The sequence below is a fragment of the Acinonyx jubatus genome, chromosome A2 (genome assembly GCF_027475565.1).
Source record: "Acinonyx jubatus isolate Ajub_Pintada_27869175 chromosome A2, VMU_Ajub_asm_v1.0, whole genome shotgun sequence".
Lineage (NCBI taxonomy): Eukaryota > Metazoa > Chordata > Mammalia > Carnivora > Felidae > Acinonyx > Acinonyx jubatus.
Window position 1 is genome coordinate 101801376 of NC_069383.1, and position 17028 is coordinate 101818403.

Here is a 17028-nt window from a genome sequence, read left to right on the forward strand (position 1 = left end):
AGGCTCCAGGCTGCGAGCTGTCAGCACAGAGCCCAACGCGGGGCTCGAACCCACAAACCGCGAGATCATGACCTGAGCGGAAGGTCGGACGCTCAACTGACTGAACCACCCAGGCACCCGTGTTGTGTTTTGTCTTGTTTTTTTTTTTAAGTTTATTTTGAAAGAGACAGAGACAGTGCAAGTTTGGGAAGGACAGAGAGAGAGAGAGAAAGAGAGAGAGAGAGAATGAATGAACCCCAAGCAGGCTCTGTACTGTCAGCACAGAGTCCAACACAGGGCTCGAACTCCCAAAACCGTGAGATCATGACCTGAGCTGAAATCAAGAGTCAAACGCTTAACTGACTGAGCCGCCCAGGAGCCCCGAGACCAGCACTTTGTGGCTGAGGCTCCGAAAGTGAGCTGATAGGGGCAAGGAGCAGAGTGGTGTTTCTCCTCTGTGCTGTGGACCAGCACAGCCTCAGCCGGCACTCAGACCCCAGAGCCTCGGAGTCGGGGCGGGCGAAAGCAGCCAGCGGCTAACTGTGCGGTGGGACAGACGATAAGCCGACGGTGAGTCAGTCTTGGCCGTGTGACCCGTTTGTCTCTGTCAGGTTACACTTCTTATTCACAGCGCTTCTGATGCCAAATGTGTGGTTTGCCCTTCCTGACCCCAGTGCCCCAGCTCCCCAGACTGGGTGTCCTGCAGTTCCTCAAAGTTCTGACACCGTCCCCCTGGAGTTACGTCAGACCCCGCGGGTTAAAGGGCTGCACAAGAAAGAGGCCCCCCCCTTTCAGAGGCCAGCTGAAGATGCCCAGGACCCCCGTATGTCTGACCCTATAGGTCTGAATCGGGGGTGTGAGTCTCTTCTAGGTTTGATGGTTTGCTAGAACTGTTCACAGAACTCGGGAAGGCCCTTTACTTACACTTGTAGGTTTATTATAAAGGCTACAACTCAGGAACAGCCAGATGGAAGAGACACATAGAGCAGGGTACAGGGGAGGGACCCCGTGGGGCTTCTATGCCCTCCGTGGGTGCGCCACCCTCCCAGCACCCCAGAAGGCTCGCCCACCTGGAAGTTCTCTGAACCCCGTCCTTTACGGCTATGTGTGGGCGTTCCATTAGGTCACACGGTTGATCAACTCATTGGCCATTTGTGATTAGTTCTGTCTCTAGCTCCTCTCCCTTCCCCAGAGCTCATGAAGGTGGGGGCCACTGAAAGTTTCATGTTCTAACCACGCCTGGTCTTTCAGGTGACCAGCTCCCACCCTCAGAGGTATCACGGGATCCCAGCCACCTCCATTAGCGTACGAGACACCCATCACTCTGGAGGTTTCAGGAACCGTGTGCCAGGAACTAGACAAAGGCCAAATATTTATTTGTTACATCATGCAGGTGGTGCATGGTGAGCCATAGAGCGTATCCAGGGGTTGGGAACCAGCTTGGGAAGAGTGAAGGAGAGTCAAGGGACGTGAGGAATACGTGGTCTCTGTTGGCGAAGAGAAAGTGTTCCAGTCACTGACATGGGTGGCTTTGGTCAAGATGAAGGACCCTCCTCGGGTCTCGAGGTCCACTTTCTTCCCGGGAGGCCTCCTATGTGGTGTGGTGGCTCCCACCTTTTTCTGCGCATTTGGCATCACAATCGTGGAAGGAAATGGAATTGTAAAATGATTTAGATTAACTTCAGGAATTTTGACGGGAGACCATTTGAAGTCAGCCTGTTGTGACTGTTTTAATAGCTCAGATCACCAGGAGGAGGAATAAGGGAATGTTGGTGTGGGTTTCAGGGTGGAGCTGAGGTCTGGATTAGCTTTGCAAGGGAAGACCCTGCCTTGTCACCAACACTCTGTTCCTGTGAGGAACACTGGGGACTTTGGGGTGCCCTCATCTGAGCTCAGAGGTGGGCTTGGTGTAGCATTTTTGCTGGGGATACAAGGTCCCCCAGGGGCCCCTGCTCATCGGAATGTGTGTGGGGCTCTCTGTTTCCCTTTGCCTCTGGTCCAGGAGGCAAACTTTCCCAGGGGGAGGACGTGCTGTTGGTCAATGATGTGTGAATAGCTGGGATTCCTTAGAGAAGCTAGCAGTTGTTTAGGGCTGTCCCCACGGGGATTATCAACAGCTGGGCGTCCCCCGCCAGGCACCTGAGAACAAGTTCTTTTGGGACGTGTTTCAACATGCATGTGCAGGGTTTGTGAAACTCATAAAAGCGGCGATTGGCCACGCATGTCACACGCTGGTTTTCTTCCCGTGGGTTTCCTTACGGGGTCTCAACCAAGGTGTGTCACGTCACACTCCTGCGTCTCGAACCTCTTGACCGAAGAAACGAGGCTGGGGACCATATTCCAGATGGCTCTGCATCTTGACGGTGCTAACTAGGACAGAGGACACAGCGAGCACTCGGTGGATGTTTGTGGAGTGAATTAATGAGAAAGTCATGACTTTCGGGACGAAGGTAAACATGTAACGTGTTGTTAAAGAAGGTCACACGAGCCGTCCAGGGCCTGCCGTGAACTGCTGGGCTTATGAGAGCCTTAGCACAGTGTCCCGAGGAAAATGGCCAAGCGTTGCTCCGTGTTCTGTCTGTCACCGTGCAGCCATCTGTAAGTGGGCCGGGTGATGGGAAGGTGGCCCGTCCAAGAGCGTCTCTGATGCAGGTGCTTTGTCTGATGTCTGGAAAGCAGAGTGCCTCTCCACCTAAATAGCTCTGACTCCCGACCCAGACATAAGGAGCCGGTGGGCGCCCGAGGCCTCCTTGCACAGGTCAGCGGCCTGAGGTTCAGGGAGCATCACGGGGTCCCTGCCCAGCTTGCTCCCACTTGCTCGGCTAGTGTCCTGGGGTGGAACAGGGTCACTGGGAGGCATACTCGGGCTCCTGGCACATGACAAGGGAGTGGACGGGGAAGGACAGAAAGATACAGTGCATGTCAGAAGGTCAGCTCTGTGCTGGTCACCCCCTCCCGTGGGTCACATCCGTGAACAGGAGACAACCGTCAAAATGGGCTCACTGGGAGGTGGAATCTAAGAGATGCGCCTTGAAATGATCATGTAGGAACCGTTCTTCAGGCCCTAAGTGATGCTGAGCTTGGCCGCAGGGTCCGCGACAGGGGTCGGCTCCTGGGGGCTGCCACCTGTGATTCCCGGGTCAGACCAGTGGGTGTGCAGCCGGTTCCATGTGCCTGACTGGAACATTCTGCCTTCCGGGGAGAGTCCCCGAGCCCATGAGTCCTGAGCTGGTGACCATGTGGCCAGAGGAGGTCCTGTTCAGGGAGGAGTGTGACACTGTTAGGTCTTGAATTCTTGCCCTGAAGGACCACTTTTCCTTACGTATATTTGTAATACCCCCTACCTAGAACGCACGGTCATTACATACTGCATCTGTTGAGCGATACAGAGAAGGAGACGTGATTGTCTTTCACCTACTATGTGCTGAAGGTGGGGGAATATTGGACTTTGGGGTGTGCCCCATGATTGGGCTGTTCTGGAGTGGTGATAAGCTTCGAACAAGACTGACTCTGTTTCCTACAGATTTCTCCTGTGAAGAGGGGTGGAATCTTTTTTTTTTTTTTTTAAGTTTATTTATTTTGAGAGAGAGAGAGAGAGAGTGGGATGTGGGAGATGCAGAGAGAGAGGGAGAGAAAGAATCCCAAGCAGGTTCCACGCTGTCTTTGCAAAGCCTGACGAGGGTTTGAACTCATGAACCGTGAGATCATGAGCTGAAACCAAGAGTCAGTTGCTTAACCTACTGAGCCACCCAGGTGCCCCAGGAGAAGTGGAGTCCTAACGTGCCACCACTGGTCCCTCTCTCAAAATTATTGCTGTAGGAGCAGTTACATAGCTTGTTTTCTCCACAACTAATAGCAACTTTTACTTTCTTCTTTTTTTTTTTGTTTTAATTTTTTAAGGTTTATTTTTGAGAGAGAGAGAGAAAGGGAGGGAGAGAGGGAGACAGAACATGAGGGGAGGGACAGAGAGAGAGGGAGACACAGAATCCGAAGCAGGCTCCAGGTTCTGAGCTGACAGCAGAGTCTGACTCGGAGCTTGAACTTGTGAACCGTGAGATCATGACCTGAGCCGAAGTTGAACGCTTAAGTGACTGAGCCACCCAGGCGCCCCTACTTTCCTTGTTGTTTTTTTTCCCCCTAACTTCCTAAGGGAAGAAAGAGAATGCAGAAGAAAGGAAGGTAGGAAAAGAAAAAAAAAGAAGAGGGGCAGAAGAAGAGAAGAAGCGTTTCTAGAAGCTTCTGCGCCGTTCCTGTTCATGTGACTGGCCTGAAGCACTTAATGGCTTCATTGTTTTTGGTGCAGAGCAGTGATTTCTCTGGAATTCCTAGACTGTGGAGAGGGGAGAGCCAGCCTCTAGAGCTGAGGGAGGGAAACCACGCTTGGGCATCACAGGGGGCTCAGGCGGGGCTTTGCGGGGAGGCACGGAGGGGGGAAGCAGCAAGACCACCGGTCGGAAACTTGACAGAAGCACTTTTTACCAGAAAGATCAATTCTGCAGTTACGTAAGTGATTCATGTGCCTTCTTACAGAAATCCAAACCCAGAAGTCTGTGGAACAGAGTGAGGGTCGCACCTGTGCCCTCTGGGCCATCGGGTGGCCTCCCTCTGGGTCAGTGATGGTCTGTGTTCTCCTGGGCTCTTTTCTCCGGTGAATTCGTGGACCCACATGACATGGGTTGTGTGTCCCTTTCCCCTTCCACTCGAGTATCACCTCCCTCCCCCTCCTCGGCTCTTTTCCTCCTTGGTCTTTGCCTGGACCTCGGTCAAGGCCAGCTTTGGCCAGTTCAGCGAGAAGCACGTTTTGGGATTTGCATGATTTAATCCCTGCACAGAGGTGGGGCTGTCTTATTCCCATTTTATAGCTCAGGAAACTGAGGCAAGGGAGGCAGGCTGCTCTGTGGAGCTGAGCCAGAAACCCAGTTCCACGTGGGCCAGCCGAGCCGCGAAGCGGTTCCCAGGCTGCCCCCCGGGCGGTTTTTCACGTGCTTAGCACAGTTCTGCACCTTTGGGCTCCTGCTGTCGGTGGGGGACACAGACATGGAGGGAGAGGTCAGGGGGATTCAGCCGCAGGACCAGAGGATCCTGGGCCGAGGGGCAGGGCCCCCAGCAGGGTCTGGGTGGGGAGGGGGAAGGAAGGTGGGGGTCATTCTTCCAGAGGGGGTGTGAAACCCATTGCCAGCTTGAGCCAGGGGTGGGGGGGGGATGGGGGGGCGGCAGGTGCCGAGGCTGCTTCAGGGTCAGGTGGGAGTGGCATCCTGGTGGAAGGCAGTGGGAGAGCGCCTGGGCTGCTGGCTTGCAGGAGGGAGAGTGAGGTGTGAGGGGAGGGGAGAATGGGGGACTCGTGGGTTGTGCCACATGCACTTGGTGGCCACCACAGTGGCCTGAAGCAAGGTGGGGGGGACAGGGACAGACACATGGGTTGCTTCCAGCTTTTCCATGTGAGGGAGTATGCCTGTCAGTGATGTGTGTGTATGCACATGTGTGTATGAGCCTGTGTGTGTGTGTGTGTGTGTGTGTGTGTGTGTGTGTGTGTGTGTACGTGCGCAGGTGCATGTGAGGGTGAGCTAGGAGGCCATGAGATGCTGCCCGAAGCCTGTTGAGCATGTGCCTGCCTGCAGCTTAGGGGAGCCCCGCTGACCTACCCCCCTCCCCCGCCACAATATCCCCACCCTCCGTGGGCTCTGGGTGTTCAACTTCCAGCAATACGATGGATCCAAATTACAGCCCCCTTGTTGCCAATGCTTCTATTTCCCTGGTTACCACTCAAGTTGAGTGTGTTTTGCACGTGCATTTTGAGAATCATTGGCTTCTGTCCCCTCCCCATTTTATTTTGGGCTGCTTAACTTTTTTTTTTTTTTTTTTTAATGTTTATTTATTTTGAGGGAGAGAGAGAGAGAGAGAGGGAGGGAGAATCCCAAGCAGGCTCCAAGCTGTCAGCAGAGAGCTGGATGCAGGGCTCGAACCCACAGACTGTGAGATCGTGACCTGAGCCGAAACCAAGAGTCGGACACTTAACCGCCTGAGTCGCCTAGGTGCCCCTGCTTGTCTTATTTTTTAATTAACAAGACATTTGCTAAATGCAGACGGCCACATAGCGTTGCTAGTATGTTCTCCCAAAGTTTTTGCTTGTCCTTTGATTTTGTAGAGAGGGCTTGTTGCCATAGAGGAGGTGGTTTTTCCTTCGTGGCTTCCAGATTGAAAATCTTGCTTTGGAAGATCTTCCTCGCCCAGATTTTGTGCTGTTATGCTTCCGTATTTTCTCTTAGTCATTTGTAAGGTTTAAATCGTCCATCTATCGGGAATGGTGTGCAGAGAGGCTCCTGCACGTATCTTACTGAACATCAGTAACCACTTATCCTGGATCTTATTTTCCGCGCATACCTGGATGCTCAGCTCCACCCAGGTCGTGTTCTGGGCTCTGTACCCTTCTGTGTCTGTCCACGTTCTTGTCCCCGTGCCCCTGGCGGCCTGGGGTATTGGCCAGGACTGCCCCACACGCACCTGCACCCATTACCTGGGACAGGAGCCGCACTGCAAGGGCTTGCCTTTCCAGAAAGTTCTCTGTGCCTTGGTGTCTTCCAGATTTCTTTTAGGTTCGTCACCAGAAGTTTCTATGTTTTCTTCAGAGCCTCTTGTGTATGCTTCTTAAGTACATTGTTTGTGTTGCTTCTGTGAATGAAACCACCTTATCCTTGCTTCGTAAGTGTCTTGCTTCCATTGTGTGGGTTGCTCTGGGATCGTGACCTCATTTGATGCTGACATCGGTTTTTAGCTGGTCCTGAATGTCCTCTGGAAACAACACTGGCTTTTCTTTCTTCCTGGACAACTTTCACACCATGTTTCTGTACCGTACCTCGCTGTATCATCAAGGGCCTCGAACCGTGGTGATTCCTGCTGTCATCTGGGCTTGCTGGCCCTAATTTCTTTTTGTTTATTTATTCATTAAAAACAATTTTTAACATTTACTCATTTTTGAGAGAGAGAGAGAGACAGAGACAGAGTGTGAGCAAGGGCAGGGGGCAGAGAGAGAGAGAGGGAGACACAGAATCAAAAGCAGGCCCTACACTGAGAGTAGAGAGCCAGATGTGGGGTTCAAACCCATGAACCGTGAGATCATGACCTGAGCCGAAGTGGGACGCTTTACCGACTGAGCCACCCAGGTGCCCCTATTTACTTTTGAGAGAGCGAGAAAGAGAAAACACGTGCGCATGTGGGGGGGGGGGGGCAGGGACAGAATCCCATGCAGGCTCTGTGCTGTCAGTACAGAGCCTGACTCAGAGCTCGATCCCATGAACCATGAGATCGTGACCAGAGCCAAAGTCAAGAGCTGACGCTCCCCTGACTGAGCCACCCTGCTCCCCTAAGTCCTTCTCTTTCTGATGAATGCTCGCATGTATCTATATGCCGGTACCACGCTATCTTAACTACTTTTTCTTTATAATTTACTATAGGGTGAGTGCAGTTTTCCCCTAATGTGCTACAATCGACAATCTCACGGTACTTCGGTTAGTTTTAATGCATTTAGATTGATGCCTGCATTTCATTTACAAAATTAATTTTAGGTTTGAAACTAATTACTCTTAAGAGGATCAAAGTCTTTGTGTGGTGTTTAATCTTCCCCTCTAGGAACGTAGCATGTTTCCATTTGCCCGGGTCTCTTAAGCACGTCAAGTGCGTGGTGATACCCTTTGGTGTACCTAGGGCTCTTGCTAGCACTGGACTGAAATACACGCGTGTGTGTATCAGCTGCTGAGAAGGGCGTTTTCCCCCATTCTCTGGTCAGTTACCGTGTCTGTGAGTGCATGGGTTTGTCCTGACCCTCACTGTGGCACTGACCTTAGATCACTTGTAGAGAGAAGCGTCCTCCCTCTCTCAAGTAGGCGCTCCCTTGTCTTAACTGCCTTTCCAGTCTGGGCGGCCGCAGACACGGGTCCATGGGGTAACCCATCTTTGAGCTTGCTTGGTGGCTCCTGGAAGCCACATGGTGAAGACTGGTTCTGGGATCGCTGGTTCTGCTTGACCCTGGAATTGAGGACCCTGTTCGTGGCCCATTCACCCGTTTTGATTAAGGTGTGTCGGTTTCTGTGATGGCGGCCAGTTTGGGATGTGGCTGCTCTGTCCTGGGCCCACTAGACATCTCTGTGGAGCCCCCGCCGAGTGTCCGCTGGTGGACGGGCCACGCGGGAGCTGAGTCACTGTGCGGTTGTTGTTGCTGAACGTGTCCTGTGTGTTCGCCGGTTCGAAAGTATGATGTTGGCATTTGGGGGGGGGGGATCTCGTTGTGTTTTAACTTCCTTCTGCTCCCAGTTTCCTTTTTCCTCATGGCCCATCCCGCCCGCCGGGTGGGGGCATCTGTGGCCTTGCTGGAATAGCACATCCCGCTGAAAGTGACGCGAGAAGCTTTAATCCTCGCTTCTCTCTTCCGCTGTCCTCAGGGTCGGGCAGTAGCACTCTGAAATTTTGTATAATGACTTTTTTTAAAAAAAAACTCGCCTTTCTTCAGTTCCATTTCGTTGATCTATTTCTCCAGCTGTCTTTCTCAGTTTGCTGTCACAAGCGGCTCTGACATCAGCACAGTGCTGAGTTCAGTTTTTTGAATTAAGGCTATTCTGTCCCCTTTTATAAAGGCCTAGACTTCATTCCAGAGCCGTGTGGCTGAACCCGCCCAATAGCCTCCTCGTGAACGTGGGGGTTTGTTGAATGTCTAAATAGTCACTGTTATTACTCTAAATATTTAGCGCGGGGAAGCTAGACGGATGGAAAGATTAATACTCACTCTGGAATTTTTGGAAGATATCACAGATGCTACAGAGAAATCAAGGGGTCCTTTGTTTCCGAAACACTCTGGAAGTGAGTCCAGATGTTTGTTTTTTGCCCACGTTCACGCATGTGGGATTTCAAGTTTGCGTCGTGTCTGACCGTGAACCCGCAGCAGCGCACTGTCTGGACTGATGCGCGAATGGCACAGAGTCCCCAGGGCGCCGGTACGTGTGAGGCACGCGGCCGGCTCGGGCAGCACGTCGGGCTGTGCTCTGCTGGTGTTGGCGACAGCGGCCATGGGTGTGGACGGGCCAGCGCACACGGCGCTGGAGGCTTCTTTAAAGCAGTTCTCTGTGCCTGGCGGGTGGTCCTGCCCTTGGTGAGGACGCGTCTCAGGAGCTCTTACAGCTCACCGTGTTCGGAAACCGTCCTGTGTTTGTTCTCTCTGCTGGGAAGTTCGATATCCACGTTTCTAGAATAGACAACGATGGTGGAACAAACAACTGGATGTCATTTTTCTTTAATTATAGATTAATTTATGTTGCCCATATTTCTTCAAAAAGGTTTATTTCTTTGTTTTGAGAGAGCTCACGGGTGGGGAAAGGCAGAGAGAGAGTGAATCCCAAGCAGGCTCCGCACTGTCAGTACGGAGCCCGATGTGGGGCTCGATCCCATGAACCGTGAGATCGTGACCTCAGCGGAAACCAGGAGCCTGACCCCCGAACCCCCTCAGCCAGCCAGATGCCCTGGTGCCTGCGGTCAGGGGCAAACGTCCCGAGTGTGTGTTGCAAATTTAAAAGCATACGTGTGAGAGCTACATCCGGAAGTAGCCATGGGGCATTCGGATCAGACTCCAGAAAAAGATTAGTTTCTCTGGAAAAGATGGGAAACCTGTCAGAGTGTGAGGAGTGGATGTGTTACGTGACCCAAGTCCGTTTCCCCGGTCCCGGCCCATTGTCATTTCAGAGACCCTCATGCTTGTCTGACTGTTCACCTTTTTTATTTTTCTTTTTAATTTGTGGACAACCTAGCTACTAGAATTTAGAGACGTCCCGCCTGATACAATTGCTGTAATCCTTTTCGGAGTTACAAATTCTTTGCGAGGATGACAGCAGGTGCCCTTAGTAAAACGCCTTTGCGTGTGCAGGTGGCGTTCAGTGTGATGCCCCCACGTACTCTTGTGACCTGCGTGCCCCTCTCGATCCTAAGGCCAGCGTTCTGTCTGAGCATCAGTGGGCTTCACAGCCTGTAGGTGGCTGGCGTGTTCCGCGTCTGACAACGGGCACGCTGCCGGCAGAGTCACATTCGTGAAAATGTAGCATTCATTCAGCGTTTACTGTGTGTTGGGTCCTACAGCTTGACATGTGTCAGCTGGTTTCCTCCTCGTAAAAGCCCTGGGGGGGAAATGGTATTTCCATGTCGATTTTGGAGCTGGGGACTTGGGCTCAGTGAATTCAGTGACTTTCCCGACTCGCCCGGGTGTCACCTGCAGAGGCACCAGGGCTCTCTGGCTCTTGTGCGTGATCTCCAGCCAGCGTGCCTGGTGGGACCGCCTGCGGTGGTTTTCTAGTAAATTCTAGGTCCCGGACTTCTTCCATCGCGGGTCAGCAACAGGGCACGTTTTATTTCCACTGTCGAGTGATCAGGAAAGGTTAGTTTAGGCATCTCCTCTCCTTGCAGGGGCACCCACACCGCGGGCAGGGGACCGGCTTGGACACACAGAGGCGGCAGCGGTGATGAACGCTCCATGCTCTTCTCCCTGCTGAGGCGTTGGGGGCGTGTGTGTCACTCGGCACGTGACGATTCAGCAGCATATGTTACTGTCCTCGGGGAGGTGGGCTCTCTCCCCACCGGCCTGCAGAGGAGCCCGGCTCAGGGAGCACCCTGGTGACTGGAAACTCCCCTCCAGCCTCTGCCTTGGTGCTGACACTCCTCTTCAAGCCTAGAACAGCCCTCCTGCTCATCCCTCAGTAGATGAGTTGCATAAGGCGGCGAAAAAGGAAGTGGCCAGGGGTCAGACCGCGGGTCTGCCCGCTTCTGCCCCTTCCCGCTGAACCCGCGTGCGCCTCATGGAGAACATCAGTCCGTGCTCCCTGCCGGCACCAGGGGGGCGGGTACCCGGGCTGAGATGGAAGGGGGTCTCCGTGGGGTGGGGTGAGGGTTGCAGCCTGCGAGGACCCCGGGAATGATGACGTGGGCTCGGATCTGGGCTCCCGGCACAAATGCTAGGTACGCTTGGCCTTGCGAGAGGGCAGAGGTCTGTGCGTTCCGTTCCCAGCCTGCCTCGGGGGCACTTGCTTCTACTGCCGAGGGAAGACGGTGACCCGGGACGCGGGGCAGCCTCCCCGTGTCCTCCGGTCTCCGCCGGCAGGATCTGCCCCTGCAGTTGATTGACATGCCGACGAGAAAAAGCCTGGTCCTTGTGGACCTCTTCCTTTCTCTGCTCCTTGTAGAATCTTTTAAGTTAAATCTCCCTGAAAAGAAAAATATTCCACGTGTCTGTTTCAAAAAGACTGGAGTCTTGGGTGCAGAGCAGAAGATTTGTGTTTGGCCAAGTTCAGGGTGTTCAGTGACGGCCTCTTTGACTTTTCAGCTTTGGAGCCGGGTATGAGGCTGAACCGGAGCAGGGAGCTGTGGGGAGCGGGAGCCCCGCGACCGTGACTGGCACCTGGTTCTCACCTGGGTCCTCGTGGTCGAGCCGAGGCGGCTGCCAAACCAGCGGAGCCGGAGCGAGCCCCTGACAGGTAAGGTCTGTTCGGTCTTTACCCAGAGGTGGGATTCTCTCTTGGGAGAAGCATCTGGTAAATATTGACTGAGCTGAGATCAGTAAGTGAGGGTCGCTGTAGGCAGGGGCCTGATGACGGATGCTTTCTTCCGGTGTTTCTGTGCCTGTCTCTCTGTGTCCCCTTGCCTCCCCTCTGCTCCCTGCACTGAGCTGGGTGACTTGAGAGATCTCACTGGGCCTCCCTGGGCTCTGCAGACCACCCTCCACGCCCGCTGTGCCTCTCCCTCGCCTGCCCCCCTTTGGTGTTCCGCCAAGAAGCTGTTGTGTTTGGCGACGGGCCAGGACAGAATGGGGGGCGGCTCCTGCCTCAGGCTTTGTTTTCCGATAGAGCTTGGAGCTTGTGCGGGGTGCATCCCACCTTAGCGCTGGTAGTGGGGTGCCCGTAAATAATGAGCCTCTGGGGCAGGTGCTACACCTGGACCTTCCCTTCTGTCCCGGTCGGCTGAGTTGTGGGGTTCTTACCATGCTGTCCACGGGGCTGCGACGCTAGTTGGAGAACTGAGCCCGGAACAGTCTTCCAGCAAACGGGCCTGCTACAGCCTTTGGTCCCAGGGAGGACGGTGGGTGCTGGAGAGTGTATCAGTCAGCTCAGGCTGCCGTAACAAATACCCCGGGTAGGGCGGCTTGAACAGCACATGTGCGTTTGGTCACAGCTCTGGAGGCCAGAAGTCTGAGAGTCTTAGGAAGCCTCCGTCTCTGGCGTGTAGATGAACGTCTCCTCGTCGGTGCCAGCATGGTCTTCCTCCCGTGTGCCTCTGGGTTCTGCTTTCTTTTGCTTCTAAGGACATGAGTCCTCTTGGATTGAGGCCTACCCAAGACCCCGAATTATCTTAATCACCTCTTTAGATTTTTTTTTATAACATTCATTCAGTTTTGAGAGACAGAGTGTGAGTGGTGGGGGAGGGGCAGAGAGAGAGAGGGAGACACAGAATCCGAAGCAGGCTCCAGGCTCCGAGCTGTCAGCACAGAGCCCAACACGGAGCTCGAACCTGTGAGCCCTGAGATCATGAAGTGAGCTAAAGGCAGATGCTGAGTCACCCCGGTGCCCCCTTAAGCACCTCTTTAAAGACCCTATCTCCAGATATGGCACATTCTGGGGTCAGTGTTCCAGCGGCACATTCTGGGGTCAGCGTTCCAGCATGGGAATGTTTGAGGTCAGCCCTTAACAGACAGGACCCTGGACTGAGGAAGTTGGGTCCAGATTTCTCGGGGACAGAGGTGCTGGCCTTTCTCTCCCCATTTCCTACACTCACATACGTCCCTTCTCCTGTTCCGTGTTACCACCTGTCATGACCCTGGACTCCCTTGGGTTTTCCTTGCCTGTCTATAGTGCAGAACAGGAGGGTTCTAATCCCTTCATTAATCGGGTTTATTCAGCAGAGCCTTCCCGAGCATCAGCCTCGCGTTAGATGCTGAGTAACATTTTAGAATCCTGTTCAGGTTCAAAAGGTGCACGCGTGGACATTTCGTGTTTCTTTCTCTCTGGATAGCGAACATGAAAGTTGATTTTTTTTTTTTCTGGGTTGTGATCCCTCCCTGCCCCCCGCCAGCCAGTGAGCCCTCATGGAGACCATGTTCCCCACACGGAGTCGGGCTTAGCTCTGGCCTCCCTGCTCCTGCCCCTGTCCCACCGAGCGAGGCTTGCTTCCCATGAACCGCGACATCAGACTTTTACCCCAGTCCTGGAGGAACACCACCACTGGTACAGACTGGTTTCTGTAAACCAGAGGGAGATGAAGAAAAGGGGCAGAAGCGTCCTATCTGGCTCTTCCCGGAGGCTGCAGAAATCAGCGTGGGGAACGAAATGATGGGAGAAGTAACCTCATTGTGGCCCCCATCCCATCCGTGTCCCACACCCAGGGCACAGGTGCTTTGTCTTGCCTCTGTTTTTGCCTTCCTCGGCGAGCACTTCGTGCCAGAAACTCCGGCAGGCGTGGTACGGAAGGAAGGTACCTGGTGTCGTGGGTCAGGCTGATGCTCCCACATAGCCGTGGGCATCCTTCGTGGCCCCTGTGCTCCCTCCTGCTGACCGGCTCCTTCATCCGTGCCTCGGGGTTGTTTCATGTCGTGCCGAGACTCCTTGAGGGTTGGGACTGGTTTTGTCCCTGGCAAGCTGATTGCAGCGTGGAAGGAACACACCTGGAAAAAGGCCCGAGGCGTCCCTAATCACGCTTGTCCCCACTTCTTTGATTGTTTGCTCAGCTTCCACCCCGCGTCCGGGTCTTAACCTGTTACCATCAAAGCCGCCAGCCTCTGGATTCCGACAGCCCCATCAGGGACGTCTTGGCGTGGGCATGCAATGAAACGAAGCCTCGTTTCACAGTTCATCCTCCTATCTGGGGCCTGAAATCTAGTTATCCGTGGCAGCTTAAGCGTGGGGGTCTGCTGACGTGGAAGGCACCGTGTGGGGCGTGTCACGTCTACCCTCCTGGACTGGGCAGCTGGGTCTGGGGCTGTCCGTCCCCCATTTGGATGAGTTTGCATGCCCAGCAAGGTCACTAGGTGTAGGGACTAAATGGTGGGTCGCTGAAGTTTGGTCCAGGGACGGCATGTCCAAAAACACTGTAGCCACAAAACCCTTTCTTGACCCGAACGCTGATGTGGTGACCTCTCGTGCGACATGTGTGGGACCCATTGGGTGCTTGGGGGGCCTGGAGCCTGCTGGGTCTGGGGGATGGCTGGGCAGTGGACACGGGTGCCTTTGTGGTCACTGACAGTTCTCGTGATGGGCTTCTCCAGGGATGAGTCCAAGGTAGAAAGTCTTAGATTTTGTTTTTTGTATTTTTTTTAAATGCTTATTTATTTATCTGGGGGGGAGAAGAGCGCAGGTGCAGGTGGGGGAGGGGCAGAGAGAGAGAGAGAATCCCAAGCAGGCTCCGCCCTGTCAGCGCAGAACTAGACGAGGGGCTCAAACTCACGAACGGTGAGATCATGACCTGAGCCGAAATCAAGAGTTGGACGTTTAACCGACTAAACCACCTGTGTGCCCTGAAGGTCTTAGATTTTTTAAAAACCAGTTTGTATTCTCTGTGGCCTCACACTGCACCCTTAGTCCTAGCCAGACGAGTCTAAAATGCACTTTCACGGGACACGGAGAGAGCCGGGGGGCGTGCAGGTGTGTGGGCTGCAGGCACAGGCCATTCCGCTGGGTGGTCTAGTGTGTGCATCTTCTCCAAGGCAGTGCTGACCCCACCGGGGACGGGGTGCGGCTCCTCCCATCCTCTATGATCCCCTGCGTTAAAGAGAACTAATTTGGCCCCACGTTAGGCTCTGCTAACTTGAACACGACCTATGACGTATTAGATAAAGCATTACATTGGTTCTCATTTTCCTGACCTTTTTCTAGTCATTGATTAGTTCCAGAGAGCACAGTTTGGACTAGCTACTGTCCCAGGTGGGGCACTGGGGTCTGCAGGCTGGCCACAACCCTGCACACATGGAACATTCTGGTAGCAAGAGGTTCCCTTTAGAACTCATTTCTCAGGGGCACCTGGGTGGCTCAGTCGGTTAAGCATCCGACATCGGCTCAGGTCATGATCTCGCGCGCGGTTCATGAGTTCGAGCCCTGCGTTGGACTCTGTGCCGACAGCTCAGAGCTTGGAGCCTGCTTCAGATTCTGTGTCTCCCTCTCTCTCTACCCCTCCCCCTGCTTACACTCTGTCTCTCGCTCTGTCTCTCAAAAACAAATATTAAGAATAAAATGAGCTCACTTATCTTTGATCTGTGAGTCGGAGCCCCGTCCCCTGGGGGTTCGGGAAGATGCCGTAACATGAAATAAGAGGGTCTGAGAGGGACCCAGTTAGTGGCTAACAGGGAAATTAATAAATCACAGGCTTTGGTTTGCAGGGTGGCTCTGACCGGGGCTCTGGATTTGGGTGGATCCAGCATGGGAATCTTGATCCTGGAGGGGCGGGGTCGAAGGCTGTCAGTGAGGGTGGGGGGGATCATTTGGGCATTAGGGCCGCCCTCCCTCCCACCTTCACTGTCGATGCATCCCAAGAGCCCTGTTTATTTTGGGGTCTTAGGGGAAGGGAGGGAAAGATACAGATGGTCTTACCTGCCCGACTTCTTTTTTGTTGTTTTAATTGTTTTTAAAGCTTATTTATTTATTTTGAGAGAGAGAGAGAGAGAGAGAGAGAGAGAGAGAGAGAGAGAGAGAGAGAAAGAAAGAAACAGAGCACATGAGCCCGGGAGGGGCCTAGACGGAGAGAGAGAGAATCCCAGTCAGGCTCTGTGCTGTCAGCCTGGAGCCCGACTCGGGGCTCGATCCCACGAACCGCAAGATCATGACCTGAGCCGAAATCAAGAGTCGGACGCTTAACCGACTGAGCCCCCCCAGGCGCCCCTTACTGTCCTAGTCTTGATCCCACGGAAGCCTCTGAGCTTAGCCATCCTCTGACCCCAGGTTTTAGTTGCTTGTTTTGTTCTCGCAGTCGACTTGGGTCAGAGCGTTGCACCCCCAGACCCTGTGTCGGCTGCATCGCACCCTCTGCGGGGCCTCGCCTCCAGAGCGTGCTCTCTCCCGACAGCAGAGGTGGGCCTGCGCCCAGCGGTGTGGGCCCCCGGCCCCTCAACATACAGCAGGAGGGCGCCCCCTCTGGGCCTTGGAGCCTTGGGATGGGAGGGGTATGGTGGTAGTTACTGCTGTAGCGGGTGTAACCTTTGTAGCAGGACAGGAGGTGGAAGCCATTTCTCTGCCCGGCTGTGCTAACCGGTTGCACGTCCCTGTTTACAGTATAATTTAAACCCACACCTCCTAAGAATCTAACTGTAAATGGAGTGACTTCTGTCTTCTTCTTTTCAAGAGCAGAGAGTCCCAGTTGTGCCACAGCTTGAGGCCAGCCAGCCAGGAAGGGAGTTTTTTTTGTTTTTTTGTTTTTTGTTTTTTGTTTTTTATTTTGAGAGAGGGGTGGGGGGCAGAGAGAGAGAGAGGGAGACAGAGAATCCCAAGCAGGGTCCGTGTTGTCAGCGAAGAGTCTTGACACAGGGCTCGAATTCACGAACCGTGAGATCATGACCTGAGCCGAAACCAAGAGTCGGATGCTTAACCGACTGAGCCTCCCAGGCCCCCACGAAGACAGACCTGGAAGGAACTGGTGTGCACCTCGGCGTGTGTCCTCCTCTCTGGACTCCTGTCGCCTCCTGAGTTTTCTAATGGTGCCTGCTTCTCTCTTTCCGCTCTCCCATTGCTCCCCGTTGACTGTGTTCTGCCATGTGCTCCCCACTGAAAGCATCCTCGCAGCCTCTTGGCAGACTTCTGTGTCCTCCTGTGGGGTGCCCATATTGTTTTATTTCTGCCTCGTTTGGGGCGCTTGACCCAGCGTGCCCTGATGCTGGGGTTGCACGAACCTTCTCTCCTCCTTGTGCTGAGAAGCCAGGATCCTGTGGCGCGTCTCTCCCCCTCCCCCCCCCCCCCCCCCCCCCCCCCCCCGTCAGCTGGTACATCTGATAAATATCTGATTGAGGTGTTTGCACTGTTGTGTCCAGATATGTTGGGGTCTTGG

At 54.0% G+C, this 17028-nt stretch overlaps 1 protein-coding gene across 8 annotated transcripts in view; it reads left to right on the forward strand.

Annotated features, from left to right (window-relative positions):
- Positions 1-17028, forward strand: part of GRB10 (growth factor receptor bound protein 10) — a 182866-nt gene that overhangs the window by 21820 nt on the left and 144018 nt on the right. For 7 of the 8 annotated variants that reach the window (XM_053218707.1, XM_053218705.1, XM_053218700.1 and 4 more), the window contains exon 2: positions 11333-11483. The gene's annotated coding sequence lies outside the window, so the exon portion shown is untranslated. Of the gene's footprint in view, positions 1-11332; positions 11484-17028 lie in introns of those variants that run through there. The other variant, XM_027046005.2, reaches the window with a different exon arrangement.